The 26,850-nt window shown below is 43.9% G+C and overlaps 1 protein-coding gene across 8 annotated transcripts in view; it reads right to left on the bottom strand.

Annotated features, from left to right (window-relative positions):
• The window catches only part of ctnna2 (catenin (cadherin-associated protein), alpha 2), a 1,471,852-nt gene that overhangs the window by 1,264,601 nt on the left and 180,401 nt on the right, over nucleotides 1–26,850 (bottom strand). The window lies entirely within an intron of this gene.

Genomic DNA, 26,850 nt, shown 5'->3' with positions numbered 1-26,850 from the left:
TCGAGTCACACAAGTACCAGGCAATGACCATCTCCAACAAGAGAGAATCCAGTCATTTACACTTGATAATCAATAGCATTATAATTGCTGAATTCTCCACCAACAGTATCCTGCAGGTTCCCAGAAACTTAGTTGGACAAGTCAAATAAGTCGTGGCTACTAAAGCAGGTGAGGGGCTAGGAATTCTGCAATGACTAACTTCCCAAAGGCTGTCCACCATCTAAAATACAAAAATCAGCAGCGTGATGGAATACTCTCCAATTACCTGGATCAGCGCAGTTCCAACAGCATTGAAGAAGCTCGACACAATCAGGACAAAACTGCCCATTTAAGTGGCATTCCAACCAACACATTAAACGTTCAAGCCCTCCACAAGCAGTATACAGTGTGTACCTTAGCGACTCTTCATGGTTTCTTTGACAGTATCATCTAAGCTCACAATCTCTACTGCCCAGAAAAACAAGGGCATAAATTGCATAAGAATATCACCCACCTGCAAGTTTCCTTCCAAGTAGCACACCATCTTCACTTGGAAATATCATTATCAGTAGGTCAAAATACTGGAACTCCCTACCTAACTGCACTGTGAGTGTACTTACACCGCAGAGACTGAACCTTCAAGATAACAGTTCTCAAGAGTAATTGGAGGTGGGTGATAATGCTGGCCTAGCTAGTGCCACCCACATTTCATGTAAGAATTTTTAAAATGCCTTCGTACCTGCATGCTAACTTTGTGATTCTTAAGCAAGAAGAGATCCTGTCTAGCACTGGTATTGAATTACTATGGGAATTAATTTGATTCCATTGCCAGATATGTCATCATGAGGCACATCAACCACAAGGAGATTCCACTAATCTTCATCTGAAAGAAAGACTATTTGGTCATTAGTGTGCCAATGAGATCCAGGTGCAAAATAAGCTAATTGACAATATTTGGAGCAGATATTTCATAACAGTGCATCAAAAATATGGTGCTATAGAAAATAATTAATTCAGAACACAACTTGATATTTAAAGAATGTTTGACTGATTATGACAACTTAATTAACTTCTATACATGATAATTCCACTATCTCCATTCTAGATGGCCACAATAAACATATTGCAATGCTCTGTTTGAATTAAAGATTAGCATTTACAACGTTGAGAAAGATGTTACTGACCTTTTTGGTGAATTATAGAATTCTATAATTAAATGAAAATTACTGTACACAATCGAATAGGCTTTCACAGAAAATAATAAGAGGGAATTTGGTGTTTGTCACAGACAAAAAACATATTAACATGAAATATGATATATTTTAAATAAAAATGAAATATAAATATAAATTAGCATCTAGATTCTCCTGATTTGGTAGGTGTCTATCAGAGTTCTCTTCCTATTTCTGATATCTGCTATTGAATGACCGAAACACTATACTCATTACCCATTGTAATTCTCATTACTCCGCAGTCAACCATCAGAGGCCTACAATTACAATGATTAGTATAGCCGCAGAAAGAAATAATTAGAATAATTTTTCTCACAAGAATGTCCCTAACAAATTACATTACCAGTCCCTCAGTTACGGCACATAGCTGAATCATTAGGTGCTAGTATTATCTATAGTATTACCCATGACTGCTATGACCCAATGCTGATGAGCGCTTTGGTACATTTGCTCAAGATAGATGTTTCCTCAGTTATTATTTCCTCAAATTCTGCAGTGCACATTGATTCGAAATAATGCATTGGCAATATCAGAATGGTTTTGAAAGCAAACTTGGAGAGGCACACTGTTGAACTGTGTGTCATTTTCATTTCCCATACCATCCATTCCTGTTGCCTGAATGACTGTCAATTATTAAGCACTGAATTATGAAAATTTTAGCATTGAGAGTTCACAAAATTATATAATTTAGCACCTTTACAGTCACTAGAGAGAGCAGACTTTAATTCAATTTGGAGGAGGAGGCAATGGTGTAGTGGTATTGTCGCTGGACTAGTAATCCAGAGACCCAGGGTAATGCTCAAATCCCGCCATAAAAATCTGGAATTAAAGTCTCTAATGATGACCATAATTGTTGTGAAAACCCACCTGGTTCACTAATGTCCAGTTTCCCCAAAGCTGCCATTCTTACCTGGTATGGCCTACATGTGACACCAGACCCACTGCAATGTGGTTAACTCTTAAATGCCCTCTGAACTAGGGCAACTAGTAATAAATGCTGGCCTGGCCAGTGACGCCAACATTCCATGAACAAATATTTTAAAAAATGACTGTGAGCAATGTATTTCCTCCCATTTGAGCTAACAGAGACATGTGAGGGTGTGCAGATTTACAGGAATGGTTATGGTTCCAGGGATAAGGAATTTCAGTTATGTAGATAGGTTGGAGAAGTTAGAGCCAGGGGGCACAATTTCAAAATAAGGGGGAAGCCACTTAGGACCGAGATGAGGAGAATTTTTTTTCACTCAGACAGTTGCGAATCTTCTGAATTCTCTACCTCAGAGGGCTGTGGAAGCGCAGTCACTGAGTATGTTTAAAGTAGAGACTGACAGATTTCTAAATAAAAAAGTATATAGGGATAGTGTGGGAAAATGGCATTGAAGTAGATGATCAGCCATGATCTTTTTGAATGGCGGAGCAGGCTTGACAGGCTGAATTGGGCTGTTCCTATGTCTGAAAAATAAACATTCGCAGGGCTACAAGGAAAAAGCAGGGAAATAGCAATAGGTGAATTGCTCCTTCAGAGAGCTCCTTCAGCATAGACAGGACGGGCCAAATGGCCTTCTGTGCCATGGTCATTCTATGATTCAGTGCCAATTGAATTTCCTCATGTTTTTTGCTACCTGACTGAAAAGTTTATATTTTATAAAGCATTTTATCTATTTCCAACTTTTTAAAATCACCCATTCCAGGGCTATTAACTGCATTTTGCCAGCATATTTGACTCTTTCTGCAGTTCTCCTCTCCCCTTTATTTTGCCCCAAATTTGTTGAAATGTTACATAAACTGCTATGTTTCATGAATTGATCTTCTGTTGCAAACTTATTCCAGAATTTGCTGGAAAAAGTCATTGAAGACATCACTGTTTATTTGCAGGATCATTTGTCATTTAAACCAGCCAAAAAGTCTCAGATTTTAAAAATTAGGATGGGGAAACTGGACAAAATTGAACCTTGTACTCCCCTAATAGAAAATCAAATTACTCCAAATGCAGGCAAAGTCAAACTTCAGTCGGTTACACATTTCGAAAGACACAAAAGTTTTCAGTTCTGGTTTGCCTGAACCCATAGGAAAAGCCAGCCCCTGTAAAATTCAGAACAAAAACAGAATTACCTGGAAAAACTCAGCAGGTCTGGCAGCATCGGCGGAGAAGAAAAGAGTTGACGTTTCAAATCCTCATGACCCTTCAACAGAACTAGGAAAAATTCAGGCTTGGGCTGCTAAGTGTCAAGTGGCATTTGTATCACTCAAGCACTAGGTAATTACCATCTCCAACAAGAGAGAATCTAACTTTCTCCCCTTAACATTCAATGGCATTACCATCGCTAATTCTCCATAATCAACATCCTGGGGATTACAATTGATCAGGAACTACACTGTACTACATAAGAATACTGTGGCTGCAGCTGTGGGTCAGAAGCTGGGAATTCTGTGACAAGTAACTCACTTCCTGAGTTCCCAAAGCCTGTCCACCATCTACAAGGCACAACTCAGGAGTGTGATGGAGTGCTCTCCATTTGCCTGGATGAGTGCAGCTTCAGCTACACTCAAAATTCGACACAATTCAGGTCAGAGCATCCCTCTTAATAGGCACCCCATCCACCACCACCAAGACAGTGGCAGCAATTTGCATCATATGAAAGATGCGCTGGAGCAACTCGCCAAAGATCATTCGACAGCACCATTCAAGCCTGCGACCTCTACCACATAGAAGGACAAAGGCAGCAGATGCATGCGAACACAACCACCTGCAAATACCCCTCCAAACCAAACACCATCCTGACTTGGAACTATATCACTGTTCCTTCATGGTTACTGGACCAAAATCCTGGAACTTTATTTCTAACAGCACTGTAGGTGTTCCTACACCAGATGGACTGCAGCAGTTCAAGAAGGTGACTCACCACCAGCTTTTTGGGATGAGCAACAAATGCTGGCCTTGCCAGCAATGCTCATCTCACAAAAGAATAAAATATAGGTGCAACTGGCATTGGTGGAGTGATTAAAATTTGAATACGCAAGAGACCAGATTTGGAGCAGGACAAACATCCGAGAGATGTACAGCTGGACAAGGATACAGAGATAGGGGAAGGCAAGTCCATGGGAGGATTTAGAAACAGATGAGATTTTAAAAATTGAAATATAAATTAACAAGGGGTCAATGTAGATGAACGAGCACAGAACTTGCTGCGAGTTAAGATACAGACAGCAGAATTTTAAATGAGATTAAAGTTTATGGAGGGAGGATGATGTTCAGTGAAATACTGAGCGTAGAACTTCTGGAGGATCAATCCTTCTGATCAGCTGTTTAAGGAGAATTTTTTCAATGCAGTTAGATATTAAAGATTCCAATACCACCAAGGTCTCTAGTGTCATTGATCATTCACTTTATGACTCTTTGTTGCTGTGCATAAATGGCTGCACGAGTTAACTGTACTTCTAAGTAACTCATTCTTAAGTACTTTGGAACATTTCAGAAACACAAGAAGCTATGATAAATGAAGAGCCTGACACTCCTGGGTCCCCTTACCTGCCTCAGTTACAGTCGCACACTCCTGTCCCTGACCACCTTCAAAATCAGAAGATCCTATCCTAATCAGTGTGACCGCCTCCTGGTACAAAGCATCCAGATAACTTTCCCCTTCCCTGTTGTGTAGCAATATCTGCAGCTCAGCCTCCAGCTCAATAAATTCTAGATTTAGTATTAGGAAATGAAGCTAGGCAAGTGGATGAAGGAGCAATGAGTGACCATTTTCAATTTTTGTTCTGTTACTGTAAATGGTAGAGAGCCTTGTATTTTCTATTTCTTTAGCTTCACAATACTGAGTCCAGCACCCCATTTGAGTATAATTTTTTTTTAAAAAGGGGGATTTTTAAAAATTAATTCACGGGGCATGGGCGTCACTAGCTAGACCAGCATTTACTGCCCATCATTAATTGCCTTTGAGCTGATGGTGAGCCGTCGTCTTGAACTGCTGAAATCCATCTGGTGTAGATACATCCACAGTTCTATTAGGAAGGGAGTTCTAGGATTTTGATACAGCAACAGTGAAGGAACGATGATTTATTTCCAGGTCAGGATCATGTGTGGCTTGGAAGGGAACTTACAGGCTGTCAGCATCGGCGGAGAAGAAAAGAGTTGACGTTTCGAGTCCTCATGACCCTTCAACAGAACTGAGTTCTGTTGAAGGGTCATGAGGACTCAAAACGTCAACTCTTTTCTTCTCCGCCGATGCTGCCAGACCTGCTGACTTTTTCTAGGTAATTCTGTTTTTGATTTGGATTTCCAGCATCCGCAGTTTTTTGTTTTTATAACTTACAGGCTGTGTTGTTCCCACGTATCTGCAGCTCTTGTCCTTTTAGGTGGTAGAGTCACAGTTTTGGAAGGTGTTGTTAAAGGAGCCTTGGTGAATTGCTGAAGGATATCTTGTATATGGTACACACTGTTGCTGCTGGGTGTCAGTGGTGGAGGGAGTGAATGTTTAAGGTAATGAATGGCCAAACAAGCAGGCTGATTTGTCCTGGATGGCGTCGAGTTTCCTGAGTGTTATTGGAGCTGCACTCATCCTGACAGGTGGAGAGTGTTAAATACACTCCTGACTTCTGCCTTGTAGATGATGGACAGGCTTTGGGGAGTCAGGAGCTGAGTTACTCACCATAGAATTCACATTTGTGACTGTCATAAGCTTTCTTTTTCTGCTTTATCTTACCTATGTACTTCTAGATAACCTAGGGGCTCTAGAGTTATCTTTGTGGGGACATGTATACAATGTGTCCGTAGAATATCGCTTTTGAATTTCTCCTACTGTCTCCCAATGTACTCCTTCAAGTAGCTGTAATCCAGTCCACATTCGCAAGCTCACCTCTCAGCTTCATAAAAATTGTTTTTCCCCAATTTAGAATTTTTACTCCTGTTCTATCTTCATACTTTTCCATAATTATATTAAATCTAACTGTATTATGGTCACTATCTCCTCAATGGTCACTCGCTACTACTTCATCCACTTACCTAGCTTCATTTCCTAATACTAAGTCTAGAATTAATTGAGCTGGAGGGTGAGCTGCAGACATTGTGACACAACAGGGAAGGGGAAAGTTACCTGGATGTTATGTACCAGGAGGCGGTCACACCGATTAGGATAGGATCTTCTGATTTTGAAGGTGGTCAGGGACAGGAGTGTGTGACTGCAGCTAAAGCAGGTAAGGAGACGCAGGAGGCAGGAGTGACAGGCTCTGCAATGAGGTTGAGGTTCTCTTAATTTGTTTGTTTGGGGGCTGCACGGTGGATGAGTAAACTGACTTTGGCACTGTGGTACCGCAAGTCATTCAAGTGGGCGGGAGCACAAAGGAATGTGGTGGTAGTAGGAGACAGTAAAGTGAGGGGGATTGATGCTGTCCTCTGTAGCAAGGAACAAGAGTCCAGATGGCTATGTTGCTAGGCTTCAGGGCATTTGCTCAGGGCTGGAGTGGACCTTGCAGTGGGAGGGGGAGGATCCAGTGGTCGTGGTCCAAGTTGGTATCAACGACATAGGCAGGATGAGAAAAGAGGCTCTGCATTGTCAGTATGAGGATCTAGGCACCAAATTTAGAAGCAAAACTTCATAGATAATAATTTTTGGATTATTACTTGAGCCACGTGCAAACTGGCATGGGACAAATCAGATCAGAGAAATAAAAGCGTGGCTCAAAGACTATTGTGGGAGAAGTGGGTTCCGGTTAATGGGGCACTGGCACCAATATTGGGGAAAATGGGATCAGTACCGTTGGGATGGTCTACACTTGAACCGTGCTGGGGATAGTGTCCTCATGAGCTACATAACTGGAAAGCAGAGAGGGTTTTAAACTGAATAGTGGGGGCAAAGGATCAAATTTGGGAAGATGTGGCAAACCAAAGAAAAGAGACAAGGCAAGAGAGACAGATATTAGTATGGAAAATGATAAACAGACCATGACAGGAAGGGGCAGAGTGCGCAAATCTAAGAGTAAATCAGCAGATATGGCTAGACGCTACAAAAACAATAAAAGGACAAAACCAAAGGCTCTGTATCTAAATGCATTTAGCATTCAAAATAAAAAACTGATAGCAAAAATACAAATAAGTACAATCTGACATCCATTACCGAGACATGGCTGCTGGGTGACATAAATAAGGACCTGAATATTGAGGGGTATGTGACATTTAGGAAGGACAGGAAGTTAGGAAAAGGAGGAGGGTTGACTCTGTTAATTAATTATGGTATTAGCATATTAGAGAGGGATGGCCTAAGTTCAGGAAACCAAATCTAGAAAGTTTGCCTCTTCATTAATCTTCATGTCATTCTTTGCTGTTCTTTATATTTATAATTCTTTATAATCTCTGACCTGCCATCCATCTTTGCGTAATTATATGTTTTTTCTTTAAGTTTGATACTGTCTTTAACCATTTTAGTTAATCACGGATGGTGGGTCCTCCCGTTGGAATTTTTCTTTCTCATTGGAATGTATCTATTCTGTGTATTCCGAAATAATCCTTTAAATGTCTGCCACTGAACTCTATTGACCTATCCCTTAACCTCATTTGCCAGTTCACTTTAACTAGCTCTGCTTTCATACCCTCAAAATTGCTCTTATTTAAGTTTAAAATACTAGTCTTGGATGCACTCGTTTTTCCCTCAAAATTAATGTAAATTTCACTCATATTATGATTGCTGCTACCAAGGTGTGTCTTCACTATGATGTTATCATTTTATCCTATCTCATTGCCCAACACCAGGTCTAGAGTAGCCTGCTCTCTGGTTGGCTTCAAAGGAGCGGCTGCTAAATTTGCTGACAACACAAAGATAGGTAGGAAAGTAAATTCTGAAGAGGACATAAGGAGGCTACAAAGTGACATAGATAGGTTAAGTGAGTCGGCAAAGATCAGGAAAATGGAGTATAATGTGGGCAAATGTGACATTGTCCATTTTGGCAGGAATACTGAAAAACCTTATTATTTAAATGATGAGAGGTTGTACAGCACTGAGATTCAGAGTGATCTTGGTGTCCTAGTGCATGAATCACAAAAGGTTAGTATGCAGCTGCAGCAGGTAATTCGGAAAGCTAATAGAATGTTATAATTTATTTTGAGGGGAATTGATTACAAAAATAGGGAGGTTATGCTTCAGTTGTTCAGGACACTGGTGAGACCAAATCTGGAGTATTGTGTACAGTGCTGGTCTCTTTATTTAAGGAAAGATATAAATGCATTAGAAGCAGTTCAGAGAAGGTTTACTGGATTAATACCAGGAATGGGCAGGTTGTCTTATAAGGAAAGGTTGGACAGGTTAGGCTTGTATCCACTGGAATTTAGAAGAGTAAGACGTGCCTTGATTGAAACCTTTAAGATCCTGAGGGGTCTTGGCAGGGTGGATGTGGAGAGGATGCTTCCTGTTGTGGAAGAATTTAGAACCAGGGATCACTGTTTAACAATAAGGGGTTACTCATTAAACCAGAGATTAAGAAATGTTTTTTATTCTCTCAGAGGGTAGTGAATCTTTGGAGCTCTCTTCCTCAAAAGGCAGTGGAAGCAGAGTCTTTGAATTTGTGTAAGGTAGAGCTAGACAAATTCTTTATTAGCAAGGGGGTGAAAAGAATGTGGGGTTGAGGTTACAATCAGATCAACCATGATATTATTGAATGGCAGAGCAGGCTCAAAGGGCCGAATGGCTTACTCCTACTCCTAATTCATATATAATTGCATTCCCTTTCATTGGGCCGATATATGTGCTGGCCACAAAAGTTCCCTTGAACACAGTCCAAGAATTTTGTGCCCCCTGTGCCTATTACACTACTCGTAACTCAGTTGATATTAAGGAAGTTGAAGTCCCGAACTATTATTGCCCTATTGTTTTTGCACTCAGAAATTTGCCTACATATTTGCTCTTCTATCTCCCTCTCACAATTTGGGGGTCTATAGTACACTCCTAGTAGTGTGGTTGCCCCCTTTTTATTCCTGAGCTCAACCCAGATGGCCTCATTTGATTATTTATTTAGTGTATCATCCCTCCGCATAGCTGTAATTGATTATTTAACCAATAATGCTACACCTCCACCTTTGTTTTAGCCCCCTCTCTGTCTTGCCTGAAAACCCTATATCCAGGGATATTGAGCTGTTATTTTTGCCCCTCTTTAAGTCAAATTTCCATTATAGCAATTATATCATGTTGCCATGTGTCTATCTGTGCCCTTAGCTCATCGGCTTTGTTTGCTATACTCCTAGCATTTAAATAAATATTTTTTAACATTGCCAAGTTCCTGTGCTGGAAACCTTTTAACCTTTGCTTCTTCTGTCTTTCAGTCACCTGCTAATTTTCTGTCTCCTGCTCCCTCTGAATTTGTCCTATCTGAATCTGCCCTCAGGTTCCCATCCCCCTACCAATCTAGTTTAACCCGCCCCCAATAGCACTAGCAAATCCTCCTGCAAAGACATTTGTCCTGTTTCCTGTGGACAGGACACACTTGAGCAATTTTCCAGATGGCTGGGTGGAGGCCAGTGTTATAGCTGTACTAGAACACATTGTCCAGGGACACGGCTGGTTCTGGAGCACAAGACTTCACTGTTATCGGAATGTTGTCAGCCCAACATTTGCAATATCTAGTACCTTCAGACATTTCTTCATATCATGTGGGCTGAATCATATTGGTTGAAGACTGGCTGGGGGCCTCAGGAAGAGACAGAAATGGATCATCCACTCAGCACATCTGACTGAAGATGGGTACAAATGTTTCAGCTTTGTCTTTTGCACTGATGTGCTGGGCTCCCCGTCATTGAGGATGGGATATTTTTGGAGCTGCCACCTCTGGTTAGTTGTTAATTGTCCACCGCCATTCTCGATTGGACGTTAAAGGGCAACAGCACTTAGATCTGATCCGTTGCTTTTGGGATCGCTGAGCTCTGTCCACTGCATGCTGCTTCCACTGTTTGGCATTCAAATAATCCTGTGTTGTGGCTTAACCAGGTGACACCTCATTTTTAGCTATGCCTGGTGCTGCCACTGGCATGCCCTCCTGCACTCACTGAACCAGGACTGATCGATTGGCTTGATGGTAATTATCGAGTGGTGGATATGCTTGGCCATGAGGTTACATGTTGTGGTTTAGTAAAATTCAGCTGCTCATGGATGCCCAGTCTTGAGTTGCTAGATCTGTTCAAAATCTATTCCATTTAGTGGTGCCACACAATATGATGGAGGGTATCTCAAAGTGAAGACGAGGTGGTCGAACTTACCAATACTGTCATGGACAGATGCATCTGCAACAGGTTGATTGGTAAGGATGAGATCAAGTAGGTTTTTTCCCTCTTATAAACTCCCTCACCACCTACCACAGACTCAGTCTAGAAGCTATGCCCTTCAGGCTCAGCCAGCTTGGTCAGTGGTGGTTCTACTTTGCCACTCTTGTTGATGGACATTGAAGTCCCCCATCAAGAGTACATTCTGGGCCCTTGCCATCCTCAGTGTTTTGTACAGGTGCTGTTCAACATGGAGGAGGAGGTAGTAGGTGTTAATCAGAAGGATTATGTGTTTATGTATGCCTGTGTTTGTGCTATTGGCAGGACAAGGCATACCCAGGGATGGTGATGATGGTTTTGGGACACTGTCTGTAAGGAATGACTCTATGAATATGAGTACAGCAGGCAGGCTGTTGCTTGACTAGTCTATGAGAGCACTCCCTCAATTTTGGCACAAGACCCCAGACGTTAAGTAATGGGACAAAAACAAAAATAGCGTGGAAAAACTCAGCAGGTCTGACAGCATCTGTGGAGAGGAAGACAGAGTTAACGTTTCGAGTCCGCGTGGCTCTTCGTTAGAACAGTTAGTAACAAGGACTTTGCAGTTGCAGGGTCATAACATTCAAGGCTTTGGGCCAGGTGCTGGTAAATGAGATTAGGTAGGTAGGTCAGGTGTTTCTCACGTGTCTGTGCAGACTCGATGGGCCGAAGGGCCTTTTCTGCACTGAGAGATTCTGTGACAACCCTGGGCCATAGCTGAGATTTTGGAACTCTGAATTCCAAAATATAGAACTCTCAGACAAACTAATGTCAATACCAGAAGAAAAAGAGCTTGAGATATTTAATATAACTGCTTTTGTATGTTTTAATAAGGGTAAGAGGTAATGGGTTTGAAAGGTACAGTAGAAGGAGCCTTGGTGCACTACTGCTGTATAAGGTAGCCCCAATACACATGTGATGGAGAAAGTGTGGTTTTAAGGTGGTGATGGGTACCAATCTAAAGGCACTCACTGAAAATTATCTAAAAGGAGCAGACATCCCTGTAATTTTCTGTCTGAGTGGCTCAACCTACCCTCTGGATAATACAGGATAAATAAAACTACCTGGCTAAGAGACAATTGGTCATTATTTAAGTTCCTGGTTTTGGAAAACAATGATGTGAAGTTTGATATGAAGTGAGCTTGTGTTTAATACTGCTTAAGCAGCAATACTGTTAAGCAGACCTTAGTTTATTGTAGGGAGTACAACAATCTTAGCAAAAAAGTTAATGAAATGCAAGTAATGCTGGTATAACCAGCATTTATTTTCCATCCCTAAATGCCCTAGAAAAGCCGATGGTGGGCCGCATTCTTAAAGCACTGCAGACCTAGTGATGTAGTACATCACAGGGCTGTCTGTGAGGGAATTCCAGGGTTTTGGCTCAGCAACAGTGAAAGAATGACAAAATCCAAGTTGTAGAAACATAAAAACTAGAAGCAGGAGTAGGCCATTCGGCCCTTCAAGCCTGCTCAGCTATTCAATATGATCATGACTGATTTTCTATCTCAATGCTTTAGGATGCCCCTAATATCCAAAGATTTATCAATTTCTTTCTTGAATATACTCAGTGACCAAGCCATCACAGCCTTCAGTGGTAAAGAATTCCACAGGTTGACCACCCTCTGAGTGAAGAAATTTTTCCTCATCTCAGTCCTAAATGGCCTGCCCCGTATCGAGACTATGGCCCCAGTTCTAGACTCCCCAATCAAGTGAAACATCCTCCCTGCATCCAGTCTGTCTAGCCCTGTTAGAATTTTATATGTTTCAATCAGATCCCCTCTCATTCTTCTAATCTCTAGTGAATACAGGCCCAGACAAACCAATCTCTCCTCCTACGACAGTCCTGCCAGCCCCTCGTGAACCTTCGCTGCACTCCCTCTATGGCAAGTTTTCCCTTTCTTAGGTAGGGAGACCAAAACTGCATGTAAGACTCCAGGTGTGGTCTCACCAAGGACTTATATAACTGCAGTAAGACATCTCTACTTCTGAACTCAAATCCTCTTGCAATGAAGGCTAACATACCATTTACCTTCCTAATTGCTTGCTGCACCTCCCTATTTACTTTCATTGACTGGTATACCTCTTTTGCAGCAAGGACACCCAGATCCCTTTGTACATCCACATTTCCCAATATATCACCATTTAAATAATACTCTACCTTTCTGTTCTTCACACCGAAGCGTATAACTTCACGTTTATCCACATTATACTGCATCTACCATGTGTTTGCCCACAAACACAACTTGCCCTGAAGCCTCCTTGCATCCTCCTCACAACCCTGCCCAGTTTTGTGTCGTCAGCAAACTTGGAATTATTGCATTGGTTCCCTCATCCAAGTAATTTATATATATCATGAATAGCTGGGGCCCAAGCACTGATCCCTGTGCTACACCGCTAGTCACCGTCTGCCACCCGAAAAAAGACCCATTTATTCCCACTCTCTGTTTCCACGGATGGTACGTGACTTGGAGGGGAGCCTGCAAGTGGTTTGTTCCTGTGCGCCTGCTGTCCTTGTGATCTAGGGTGGAAGAGGTCATGGGTTTGAAAGATGCAGTAGATGGAGCTTTGGTGCACTGCTACAATACAAATTAGCCCCAGTTCACGTTACGTAGGGAGCGTTTTGTGGTGCTGGGTACCAATCATGCTGACGGCCTTGTGCTGCATGGCAGCGAGCTTCCCGAGCATTGGAGCTGCATTCATCCGGCGAGCGGGGAGCACTTCATCATATCCCTAACCCGTACCCTGTGGACAGGCTTTGTTGTATCAGGAGTTGAGATACTTGCAGTAGAATTCTCAAATTCTGGCCTACTCTTGGAGCCAGAGCACCTATATGGCTGGTCCAGTTACAGCTCTGGTCAATCGTGACCCCGAGGATATTGACAGTAGGGGGTTTAGTGATGGTAATGTCACTCAACATCAAGCAAAGATGGTTGAATTCTCTCTAACAAGAGATGGTCATTGCCTGGCACTTGCATGGCACACATGTTGGTTGCCACTTATTAGCCCAAACACGAATGCTTTCCAGGTCTAGCTACATGTAGGAATGGATCACATCATTATCTGATGAGTTGCAACTTGTACCCAACATTGGACAGTGAACATCCGCATTTCTGACCTCTTGATTGATAGAATGTCACTGATGAAGCGGTTGAGAATGTTTGGGACTCGGACACTACCCTAAGAAACTCTTGTAGAAATGTTCTGGGGTTGAGATGAAGCACCTCTGACAACTACAACAATCTTCCTTTGTACTAGGTAGGACTTCAACTTGTGGATAGCTTTCTCCCGATTCCCACTAACTTCAGTTTTGCTAGGGCATCTTGATGCCTCACTTGGACCAATGTTGATTTACTTGTTCAAATGTTGCCTTGCTGTTAAGGACAATCAATTTTACATCATCTCTACAATTCATTTCTTTTGTTCATGTTTGGAAAAGGCTGTAATCAGCGGAAGAATTTCCCTGTCAGCAAGTGAGGGCAGGGCCCGCTTGCCGACAGGTAAAATGATGCACGGTGATGTCAGGAGAGTGTCCCATTGTCATTGCGCGTCATTTAGGCAGGCAGACACGCAGCTGTGTCGGCTGCACACCTGCCGAACTGTCAAAGGCCTATTAAGGCCATTAACAAGGTAATTAAAGTTGTTAAGAATGCTGCCCGTCCAACCTTAAGGTTGTCGGGCAGGCAAAGAGCCCAGGCAGCCTTCACATTTTTCATGAAAACTCATCCGTGGGCAGGACAAGGTTTCATGAAGGGTTTATTAATTAAATTTTTTTTGCAAAAACTAATGGACATGTTCCAGTTCAGTTTCACATAAGGGTACATGTCCTTAAAAAGTTTTTTCACCTTTATTAAATTTTCCAGAACTTAAACTAATCTCCCTGAGACACCTCCGTGCCTCAGGGAGATTTCTGCGCTCTTTCGTGTGTATGCGTGAAAGAGCACAGGACCCAACTCAGGGAATCCCCCTGCCCGCACAGGGAGCGCACAGCGTTTCCGGGCACACGTCATGCTGAGCAGGCCTTAATTGGCCCGCCCAAGTAATATGGTGGCGTACACCCAATCAGGGGCGCCAATCAGATTTGCACTCACCCCCACACACCAACCCCTCCTCCCCCCCGACAGGGGTAGAATTCAGCCCCAGGTCTGGAACTGAGAGGCGTAACCCAAACTGAGTACTTGTGAGCAGGTTATCAGCTTGTCAGCACTATCAACACCTTCCATCACTTTGCTGATGCTTCAGAGTAGACTGATGGGGCAATAATTGGCCAGGTTGGATTTCTCCTTTTTGTCGACAGGACAGGACATACCTGGGCAATTTCCCACATGGTCAGGTAGGTACCAATGTTGCATTGCATTGGGACAACTTGGCTAGTGGTGCAGTGGATTCTGAGCACAAGTCTTCAGCACTACTGCAAGACTATTGTCAGATCCCACAGCATTTGTTGTGTTCAGTACCTTCAACCATTTCTTGATATCACATGGACTGAATTGACTGAAGGCTTTCATCTGTGATGGGGACCTCAGGAGGAACCAAGGTGAATCAGCCACTTCTGGTTGAAGTTGGAAGCACTTCAGCCTGGTCTTTGCACTGAATTACGGGGCTCCCGCGTCACTGAAGAATACATACCTGTGGAGCGTTCCTTGGGGGTCGTTTTGCTAGGACTGTTGAGGGGTAGGTTTAAACAAACTCAGCAGGGGTGTGGGAACCAGGAGATAATATTAGAAAGTAATACCAGAGTGCACGGAATTGTGGGAGAAGTAGATGGCACTAAAATAGGGAATAGGGATTAATAGATGGAGCCAGGGTAAGGGAGCAAGTAATGAAGTCTAAATCAGGGTTACCCTGCATGTATGTGAATGCATGGAGTATAGTTAATAAAATTCGGTGTTACAGGTACAGACTACCTTGTGGGATTAAGGAAGACCTGGCTTAAGGAAGGGCTTATCATTGTGTTAAACATTCCTGGTTACAAAGTGTTCAGACAAGATAGGAGAGAAAAAAGAGGAGGGGTGGAGTTTTTGGTTAAGGAGAGTATTGCAGTACTGGAGAAAGAGGATGTGTCAGAGAGTTCAAGGAGGGAATCGATTTGGCTAGAACTGACGAATAAAAAGGGTGCAATTACATTGCTCGGTGTAATATATAGACCAGCAGCTAGTGGGGAGGTTATAGAGGAACAAATCTGCAAGGAAATTACAGAGAGGTGTAAACATTGTAGATAGTTACCTGTTTATAGACTGGGATAATGGTGTTTTAAGCAGTAGTGAAGGACAAGCGTTCTTCAATTGTGTTCAGAAGAATTTCCAACAGCAATATGTGTCCAGCCTAACAAGAAAGGAGGCACTGCTAAACCTGGTTCTTGGGAATGAGGTAGGCCAAGTATATCAAGGAACAGTGGGGGAACATTTAGGGGACAGTGACCATTGTATCATAAGGTTTCGGAAGACAGTGGAAAATGACATTGGTCAATCCAGAGTAATAATAATCAACTGGCAGACAGCGGACTTCAATGGAGCAAGAACGAAGCTGGGCCGGATAGACTAGAACCAAAGGTTGGCAGGAAAAACCGCAGCTGAACAATGGGCTACCTTCAAAGAGGAGATGGTTTGGGCACAATCAAGGTATGTTCCCTCAAAAGGGGACAGCAGTACAAACATATTCAGAGCTCCCTGAATGACAAAGGAGATAGAAATTAAGTTAAAGGAGAAAAAAGTGTGCTCACGATAGGTGTCAGGTAGCAAATACAATTGAGAATCAAGCTGAATAGAGGAGATTCAGAAGGGATGTGAAAAGCAAATACTGGAAGCGAAGAGGGATTATGAAAAAGACTGGCAGATTTTTTTTTTAATTTATTCACGGGATCTGGGCTTCACTGGCTGGGCCAGCATTTATTGTCCAGCCCTAGTTGCCCTTGAGAAGGTGGTGGTGTCATGAAGCTATTAACGTATGTAATATTTTGGAAAATGTTTTTCTTTTAAAATAGAGGTTTGGTTTGGGGGTATGTCTTAATTGGATTGAAGCCAGCTAGTCTGGGTGCTTTGATATGTACTAGTTTTGATATGTAAGAGGGATAGCGTGCATTTGCATTTTTTGAATAGAGCATTCAAGTGGGGTCAAATAGCAGCTACCATGCAATATGTTTGTATTACTAATAAAATTGATACTATGAAAGAGCTTCACTGGTATTTATATAATGGTACAGCACGTGACAAGTTATCCTACACCCCTCATTGAACCAGGGTTGGTCCTCTGGGCTTGATAGTAATGAAAGAGTGGAGGATATGCCAGGTCATGAGATAACAGACTGTGTTGGAATACAAATCTGCTACTGTAGGCGGCCAATAGCGCCTAGTTCTGAACTGTTAGATGTGTTCTGAATCTACCCTATTTAGCACAGTGGTCACAGGCAGATTGGTAAGAACAAAACCAAGCAGGTTTATCCCCTCCAGTTGGTTCTCTCTCACCTGCTGTATATTGCAGATGTACCCTTCAGGAGTCAGCCAGCTTGGTCAATAGTGGTGTTATTGAGCCACTCTTCATGATGCACATGGAAGACTTCCACCAAGAGTACATTCTGTGCCCTTGTTCCACTCAGCTCTTCTTCTCAACGGTGTTAGATATGGAGGAGCAGCAAATCTTGAAGAAGGGCATAAGGTGGTAAGTGGGGACCTGATGTCATGAAGCTTCATGTGTCTGGAGTCAATTTTGAGAGCTCCCAGGGCCACTGCCTCCCAACTGTTTTGCATTGTGTCGCCATCTCTGGTGGTTTTGTCAGGCTGTTGGGACAAGACATACTCAATGATAGAGATGGAGAAGTCTGGAACATTGGCTGAAAGGCATGATTCAGTGAGTATGACTATGACAGACTGTTGTTTAATTAGTCTGTGGGACAGCTCTCCCAATTTTGGCACAAAACCCCAGCTATGAGTAAGGAAGATTGTGCAAGGACAACTGAGCAGGTGTGCCTTTGTTGTATCGGTGCCTACGGTCAATGCTGCGTGGTCTGTCTGGCTTTCTTTTTTGACTTTGCTGTAGTAGTTTGATACAACCGAGTGGCTTGCAAGGGCATTTCAGAGGCCACTGCTGTGTGTCTGGAATCCCATGTAGACCAGGCAAAACGAAGGGCTGATTTCCTCGCCTGAAGGATATTAGTGAACCAGATGGGATTTTTACGACAATATGGTTGTTAAATGATCATCATTACTGAGACTAGCTTTCTATTTCAAATGTATTTAATTGATTGAATTTAAATTCCCCCAGTTGCCATGGAATTGAATTCATGTCTCCAGTGCATTAATCAGTCCTCTGGATTACTAGCCTGGTAACGTCCTGACTATGCTAGCTTTCTGGTAGTGTTAATTATTTTAACATTGCGCCCTTCACAGTGACATTCAATGGCATTACCTTCACTGAAGCCCCACTATCAATAGCTTTGGGGTTGCCATTGACCAGGAACTGAACTGGACTAGCCATATAAATATTACAGCTACAAGAGCAAGGCAGAAGCTAGGAATCCTGTGACAAGTAACTCACTTCCTGACTACTCAAAGCCTGCCCACCATCTACAAGGCAGAAGTCAGGAGTGTGATGGAATACTCTCCACTTGCCTGGATGAGTGCAGTTCCAACAACATTCAAGAAGCTCAATACCATCTAGTTAAAGCAATCTGATTGATTATCAATGGTTATTCACTCCGTCACCACTGATGCTCAATGGCAGCAGTGTGTACCATGGCTCTTTAGACAGCACCTTCCAAACTCTCAACCACCATCTAGAAGGACAAGAGAAGCAGACAGATGGGAACACTATCAGCTGAAAGTTCCCTTCCAAGCCGCTCACCATCCTGAATTGGAAATATGTTGTCGTTTCTTCACTGTTGCTGGGTCAAAATCCTGGAACTCCTTGCCTAACAGCACTGTGGGTGCACTGACACCACATGGACTGCAGCAGTTCAAAAAGGCAGCTCACCACCACTTTCTTAATGGCAAATAGGGATGGACAATAAATGCTGCCCTAGCCAGCGGCACCCACATTCCATGAATGAATTTTTAAAAATCCCCCCACCCCCCCTCCCACTAATGTCATCACGTTTTCACAGCTGAAATTAACTGATCCCAATACTGAATCTCTGATCAATTAATTTTATCTTGTCTGTTTGATCAGTTTACCTTTATACCTAATTAAAGTCTAATTTATCTGATCATCTGCTATGTGGCAGGCACTTTGACAGAATCTTGTAGCTATGTTACTTTATTTCCTGCTTTGAGCTATCCATTTCCTGGGACAACTGCTTTTGGACTCAACTTATCAGCCTTGAGGAACTACCACAATTCAGCTGAGTGTTACCAAAATAGAAATGTTAACACTAAAGGCAATCCTAAAAAAGTGCCGTCCTTTGTGACTGTCACTACCTACAAGGGCACTGATTGTACTGTACCATGTTTCACAACTGGTTTTGATTTCGCTTTTTGGCTTAAAATTCAAGTGCATCAACATTGCTGACAATGTAATAATATCTGCAGTGTTCAATTAAATGTCAGAAAGCAAAGCAATCTAACTTCTAAATGAATTTTAATTAAGCCCAATAAATAACCCTAAAGTCTGAAGAGGGTGATTATGGGGTAAAATAATGCTATCACTAATATAATCAGCCTTTTCAAACACAAAGATAACATTTTAGTTCACATCCTCAAGAGTTCGCGTCGAACTGGATTCTAAGATTCTACGAAGAGTTCTTGATCGTTACTTCAAACATTGGGCTAAACGTATCCTAATTACATCACTTTTATGCATAATTGAAATCACTTCATTACTAAACAGCTAATGGAATTTTGTTCTTTACTTTAAGGCGGCTGGAATTCAAAAATGAGAATTAGATGCTTCATTCGTACAGCACTTTGGTCAGACTACCTCTCGGCTACTGTGTTCAGCTTTTTACCGCAAATCCAAGGAAACATTTATTGGTTGTGGAATGGATACAGTGCAGATTCACCAGAGTGATACCAGGATTGAAAAGGTTAAACCGTTTGAAACACTTGTGTAACCTTTGCCAATAACTGGTGGCATTTCGAAGGTTGAGGGTTGACTTAATAATGGTGTTTAAAATGACAAAGCAATTCAATACACAGAAAATATTTTCCCTGGTGAGGAATCCGGACAAATGGGTGTCATCTTAAAATTGGAGTCAAGTCATTGAATGAGATCAGGAAGATGTTTTCCCCACACAGAGCAGTGGAAATCTGAGGTTTTTCCCTCCAGCTATCAATGCTAGCTTAACTGAAATTTGCAAAATTGAAATCGACACATTTTTGTTGGATTAGGGTATAAAGCAATATGGAGCAAAAGTGGGTAAGAGTGTTAAGTTACATTTCAGCCATGATCTATTTTTTTTTTATTCATTCATAGGATGTGGGCATCGCTGGCTAGACCAGCATTTTTTGCCCGTCCCTAATTGCCCTTGTTCAGAGGGCAATTAAGAGTCAACCACACTGCTGTGGAGTCGTATGAAGGCCAGACCAGAAAAGGACAGCAGGTTTCCTTCCTTAAAGGGCATTAGTGAACCAGATGGGTTTCTACAACAATCAACAATGGTTTAGATTTTTATTGAATTCAAATTCCACCATCTGCTGCGGCTGGATTCAAACCCAGGTCCCCAGAGCATTACCCTGGGTCTCTGGATTACTAGTCCAGCGACAATACCACTCCATGAAAGTGCAGATAGTGTGTGATCACAGGATGCTGATTCTACAAGTCTGTGCAAGGTACCCAGGCAGCCCCCACAACGCCTACATCCTCAGACATTCCCAGGTGCTGGGGCTCTTCAGTGCTCCAGCCCGACTGGATTGATGGCTGCTAGGTGACACCACTTCAGATGGCGGCTCATGATGACTCTCCGCCATCCAAGAACAGAAGCTGAGCAGCGGTATAATAGGAGCCACGCCTCCACATGGGCTGTGATGGAGAGAGCCATCAGTCTTCTCAAAATGCGCTTCTGATGCCAGGACTGCTCAGGGGGCGCACTCCAGTAAAACCCCAGATCCTGTGTCACTGAAAGTGGTTGCATGCTGCGCTCTCCGCAATCTTACGCTGGAAAGGGGTGACGCTGTGGACAACGAAGATGTAGACGCAGTGGCTGAGGCTGCACACGATGAGTCCAACAGTGAGTCCAAAGATGAGCACGCACCATCTCAGCAGGGAAATGCTGAGTGGGCAGGCGCTGACCTATGCATACTCCAGGGAGGCAGGGACACCTGGGAGGCTTTAATCCAAAGAACCTTCAGCTAGCACACCACAGACGGACCTCCAGGACAAGCTTGGGCTGCAAGCTCCATATTCGGTACCTGAGTGCAAAATATGCCTAGAGAGGAACATTAACCAAGGGCCTTGTTAATAAAGCTGAATGTCCCACAAATCACTTATAATATTATTGGTAGCCATCCACCTGCAGAAGGAAAAAGAGGCACCCTCAGCCATGGTGACATGTCTGAATTTATTATAACAAGAGGAACTTAAGAAAACAAAATGACGAAGGTATTAAACATCACACCAACTCAAAAGACCTCATTGGGGGCCAACACAAAAGTGATAAACCCATGTGCCTAAGGTGCCTTATGTTTACGTTTTCAGGGGCTACATCTTGGTGCTGCCCCCTCGCTAGGAGCAACAACTGAGACAGCCTGCTCACTCTGCTGTCCTGTTGGCCTCGATGACCTTGGCGGCCGTCCTCTGGTCTGTCGAGCCTGTGCTGGCCCCAGCTGGGAGGGAGCTGCCAGTTCGACAGCTGGCATCTCCCCAGTCGTCGCAACCTCATCGGATGCAAAGGTCACTGGCAGAGGGGAGGAGGAGCTGCCTCCCTCATCCAGAGTGCTGAGAGGAGCCTGCAGAGATGATGGGCAGCTGCTGCACTGACATAAGGTCGCTTCGAACCTCCCTGCTCACCATGGATACATGGGCACCGAGCTGAGAAACCTGGTGCCCAGGCCATCTCCCACACTGGCACTGAACAGCTGAGATCAATGCCGATGTGAGGCTTGCTGGTCCGAGTGCATCCCCGGAAGCCCTGATTAGTCTCCTGGAAGAGCTTCTCCAGGAGAGTTGCCACTCTCGCCATGGAGGATGCACGGTGCGTGGCCATGAGGCTCATTGCATCAGTGATGGTCTGTGTAGACTCCTCCAAGACCATGGACACCAAGCCAAGCATAGCCTGCATCTCCACCAGATGCTCCTGCACACCCTGCCACATTTGCTGTGTTTACTGTGTTGCAGACGACTCCAGAGGCATATCATCAGCTCCTGACTGAGCATGTGCGTGGTCCCCTGCAGTCCTCCAACTGCTGGCACAATGGGCACTCCTCCAGTGACTGTGAAGTACCCTCACCGCTGTTCCCCGGGACACTAGCCGATGTTCTAATTCCCACTGAGGTGCTAGTATCTGCGCTGGTGCCTGCCTGGCAGAGATGGTGTGACGCTGGTGAGTCCAAGACTTCAGGGCCCTGCTGCTCCTCCTCCCGGCCCTGCTCTGCTGATGCTGAAAGGAAGAACAAGGACATTGAATCAGTTAACGTGGAGACAATGTCAATGTGCATCCCTGTCACCTGGATCATTATGCGCTCATCCTTCCAGAAGCAATGGTTAAGCCAAGTTGCAAAATTAAAGCACTGAACATTCAGCACTGCCATGGCTGTTGGGAGAACAATGGTGACCTCATTGCTGGGCATACATACCTGCCCGTGGCATCCCAGCCTCACTAACACCAGTGGGCCTGGTGCATGGCACCTCTCTAGAGGCCTCATACTCGAAACGGCTGAGAATCGCCACCTGGGCCGGCCGTCCACCAGTCTTCACCCGCTCGGCGGCATTATGTGCCTTCTTCTCCCGAAAGAGAGTAGAGCTACTTGTACCTGGATTCTCTTTGCAGACAGCCCACCCCAACCACAGTGGGACATTGCAGGGCTCCAATGCCTCCTCACCCCACTGCTACTGAATACATTCAGAAAAATGCTAGGCCTGTTCCCCTTGGCCAAATACTGCCTACATCACGTTTGGCACTACATAATCTAACCTTCCATAGCAAGGAGGCGCAAGCACGTGGAGCGCAGAGGACAGCAGATTGATCGGTGCCACGCCACCTTGAAGCTCCCCTCCCAGCATGTCATCACCCTGACTTTGACACGTCCTGGAGTTCCAGCATTGTGCCCAGGTTGCCCCCAAAATAGTAATGTGGGTCTCAGTGTACCACATGCTGTGGGTACGGAACCCATCTCTTCACCACCCTCTCAGGGTGACCTCGGCATGGGCAATATCTGCTGGTCCACCCAGTGAAGGACACACACCGTCAATGATTCAATGCAGTCACTATACTCAGGCTTGTTTGGTGTGGGGGGGGTGTGTGCCGGGGGAAAGCCTTCCTGCTGGGTTAAATGACCAATGCCAACATGGTACTCACCCTTCCCGAACGCAACAGGTCATTGAATCGCTTGCAACACTGGATCCAGGTGCGTCGCACCACATCACGGAAGCTCACCACCTCCGCCACCTCCTCCCAGGCACGTTTAGTCATGTGGGGGGTTCCTCCTCCTCCAAACCTGGGGTATGAGGACCTCCCGCCGTGCTGCCACCTCCTCGAGGAGGGAAGCAAGGCAATCGTCAGAAAAACAAGGGGCACAGTGCCCCCCCCCCGCCCAAACCTCCTGCCTGGCCTGCTCACCAGCAGCACTCGGGGGTGGGGGGGGGGGGGGGGGGGGCTTCCACTAGCCATGATTCACAGCTTTTGAAAGGCTGCAGCAGCTTTTTAAAACAGGCTGCCATTGGACCTGTTGGTCATTGCAGTCCCACCGCCGCTCAGCCACCCACTCCCTCGGGAGCCACGTTTCATGCTGGGTGGACCTTAATTGACCTTACTGCGTAATATGGCGGTGAGGACCCAATCACAGGCAGCAAAGGGGTCCGCTCCCGCGTGGCCCACCCAACAAGCAGAAAATTCTGCCCAAAGTGTTGTGCAAACTGCATTCTTCCAGATGAGCAATCCATCACACTCCTAACTTGTGCCTTATAGATAGTGGACAAGCTTTGGGGCATCAGAACTGAGTTACTCACAGCAAAATTCCCAGCCTCTGACAAGTTTAAAAATGCCAAGGTAGAATGTGAGCTCACTTTTGCCAGATTACTGTCCCAGACCTTGGGTTATTAGTCCAGTCCCATAACCACTGAATTACTGGACCCACGTTCTGTGCATTATCCATTTGTTATTGATTTGGAGGAATGACATTTTATTTTGGCACTCTTGCTACACTTGGATTTTCATGCTATATACATTTCCATTGCAGCACAAACTGCAGTTCCATTTACATGGTTGGTGATAAAATAGCTGAACCAAGCATAAACCTATGCAGAAATGCAACAATTCACCTTTTGAGTTCTCTGCTGGAAATGAAGGGAGAAAAAAGTTCAAGTTTCACACCTTCCGATAACATCTGTTTCAAAGTGCCCATATGTAAATGTCAAGGTTAAGTCAGAAAATTGTTCAGCTATGATAGACCTCACTATCATTACTCACAAAACAGAAACAACTACTTGGATAAAGTGTTAAATGAATGCTCATATTGTGAAGATGGGTGTTACCTTTTTAAATATTTTTGGAAATATGGTGGTATTCTGCAAAGAAGGCTGCGAGCGTGTGTCCATGGGTAATTAAACTGGAGGAATGTTAGTAAAGACAGTTTGTCCATGGGAACTGCAAGATAAGGGGTAAAGGTGCCAGGTGCATGCATTTGTAATGAGAGGCTATAGTTAAACTGGAATTACAAGTAAATAGGTTGGGTTAAGATTTGCATTAGGTAAGAGCTTGATTTTTCAGCTGTTCAATTTCAAAAGGGGGTTTAAGGGACTTTTACAACTTACAAACATTTCGTAAGTCAACAAGGTAAGGTTATCAAATTTTATTTCACCTGAAAGTAGAGGCAATAGGGAGACATGAAAGATTTTTATATTTTGGAAAAGTTGAGTTCAAAGAGGTGCTTAGAACAATGGAGTCTAGGATGAAAAGGAAAAAAGATATTTAAGGAGATGTTTAGTTGAGTTGAAGCATTGATGCCCTAAGACCACTTCTGTGCTGGAAAAAGTTATGAATTTGAAGCAGCCATCCGGTTTCAAGCCAAAGAAGTCTGCATCTCTTTCTGAACTTCCTTCTGATTTCCACAGCAGAGTGGAATAGAGTGAGAAGTCATGTGGTATACTTTACTAAAGTAGCAGCAGTTTTTGCATTGGGTCAATATTACTGGGTTTTTATGGTTAAAAACCTACGGGAGCTGTTGCCAAGTAGTTTATTTGTGTGTTCTGACCAAGTGGGTTTTTTTGGCGAATGTTTTCTAAGACTGTTTCAAGTGTGTAACTTTAATCTTGTGTGATTAATTTATTTTTTCTTCTTGTTAATAAATCTTTTAATTTTAAAATTCTAAAACTGTTACTGGGATTCCATGCTTCTGGGATTAGTAGTTTTCCCTTCATTTTCAAAATAGAAAAAAAAAGGTTATGATCAGTAAGACAAGTTTCCCCCTAGGATTTGGCTTGCTCAGCGAATAACATTGGTTTTTGTTACGACCACAGCCCATGTCATTGTTGTCGGTTTTCACTCAATTCAATGATGACATGGGATCACAGGTTTCTACCATGGGTCTTCATGTGATGAAACAGGCTGATTTTTGACATACAAATCTTTGGGCACATGGGATGCCCCATGAGGTAGTGGGATCCAGCGCACAGGATTTGCTTCCTTTTCTTTCCTTCTCTGCCATTGCTCTGCTTCATCATTAAGACATTAAGACTAAAAGTCTGATTGGAGCTTAATGGATAAGCCATCACCATTTTAAATGATTGGTATCAAGATCCTACTAGTCATAAATGCCAAAGCTACCACACTTCAAGAAGAGCTTCAGACTGTCTTTGAAGTTGGCAGTTCAGGAGAATGGATGCTATGGACAAGAGGGAAATACCTCGATAGTTTCCACAGCATCATTAATCTCCCTTCTTGAAGATAATTACAACTGTTGCATTCCTGATTTTTTTTGGGGGTGGGCGGGAGTCTTGAAGTGAGTCAAAGACCAGCAGTTTCGAAAGCCCCAGCTGTAATAACATCATGGTCGCAGGCTTTGTTGTTTTTAATCCATTTGATTGCTTGTTGCAGCTCTCCCATCGGTGGTGGTTTCCCAATGGATTCTACCACAAGTTACTGAGAGTTAGTTAGAACTCGACTGCCACTGTGCATTCACAGATGAGGAGTTGTTGAAAATGTCCTGTCCAGTATTGACTGATGGCATTGTCAAGCTTCAGAATAGAAACATAGCCCCGTAAACAAAGAGGCTTCCTGTGGAAGCTCAATCATTGAACGTGAACATGACAGCAGCAGTTCAAGAAGGCAGCTCACCATCACCTTCTCAAGGGCAACTAGGGATGAACAATAAATGCTGGCCACATCCCATGAGTGAATTAAAAAAAAAACATTCAAGACATAAATTGGCTTCCAGATACTAATGACATTGAGGGATATGGAGATAGCACAGGAAAGTAGCATTGAGGTAGATAATCAGCCACAATCTGCCTGAACAGTGAGAGATTGCGCAAGGGGAGCAACGGGGCCATCAACAGTGCAAGGGGAGCAGTAGGGCCAATGAGAGCAAGGATGCACGAGAGGAATGGGGCCATAGACAGCGAGTGTGTGTGACAGGAGCAGGCCGATGACATCGAGAGTGCGCGTGATAGGAACAGCGGGGCTAGTAACTGCAGCAGTGCCAAGAAGAGCAGCAGGGCCAATGATAGTGTGAGTGCAAGAGAAGCAGGGCAGAACTTCTGTCCTCAACTCTCCCCACCATCCCACCCACCGTCCCCCGCCACCCTCCCATCCCAGACACTTGTCACACCGTAAGCCAGCCAGTCTCACTGAGCTCCATCTTTCACAAGGGTTTCCAATCTCCACTCTCCAAGAACTCGCTTTGGAATCTTCTCCCAAACCAACACTTTTTCTCAGATGGCTTCCGCAAGGGTTCACCCCCAGGATTTCAGATTCTCCTTCCAATGTTCCTCTCCCCGGGTCATCACAAGCATTCAAGCTGTCTTCCACGCGCTCTCACCGACTCCGCCATTAACAGTACCCCACTGCTTCACATGCCCACAGCAAAGAGTTACAGATCTTCAGCCATCTTTTTGGACCTTCTGGCCTCTTGTAAGCTGCTCTCGCTTTAAATCTACTTTCTTTGGTCTATTTGAATCTGAAGATTAGAGTCTTTCTCTCTGCCCCTCACTCTTAACACTTCACTTAACTTAACAGGACCTTTCCCAGGTTCCTGTTCTTCCCTTTGACTA

This window comes from Carcharodon carcharias, chromosome 1, assembly GCF_017639515.1.
Source record: "Carcharodon carcharias isolate sCarCar2 chromosome 1, sCarCar2.pri, whole genome shotgun sequence".
NCBI classification, from domain to species: domain Eukaryota; kingdom Metazoa; phylum Chordata; class Chondrichthyes; order Lamniformes; family Lamnidae; genus Carcharodon; species Carcharodon carcharias.
The sequence above is the reverse complement of the archived record's forward strand: the minus strand, read 5'-3'. Positions and strand labels throughout refer to the sequence as shown.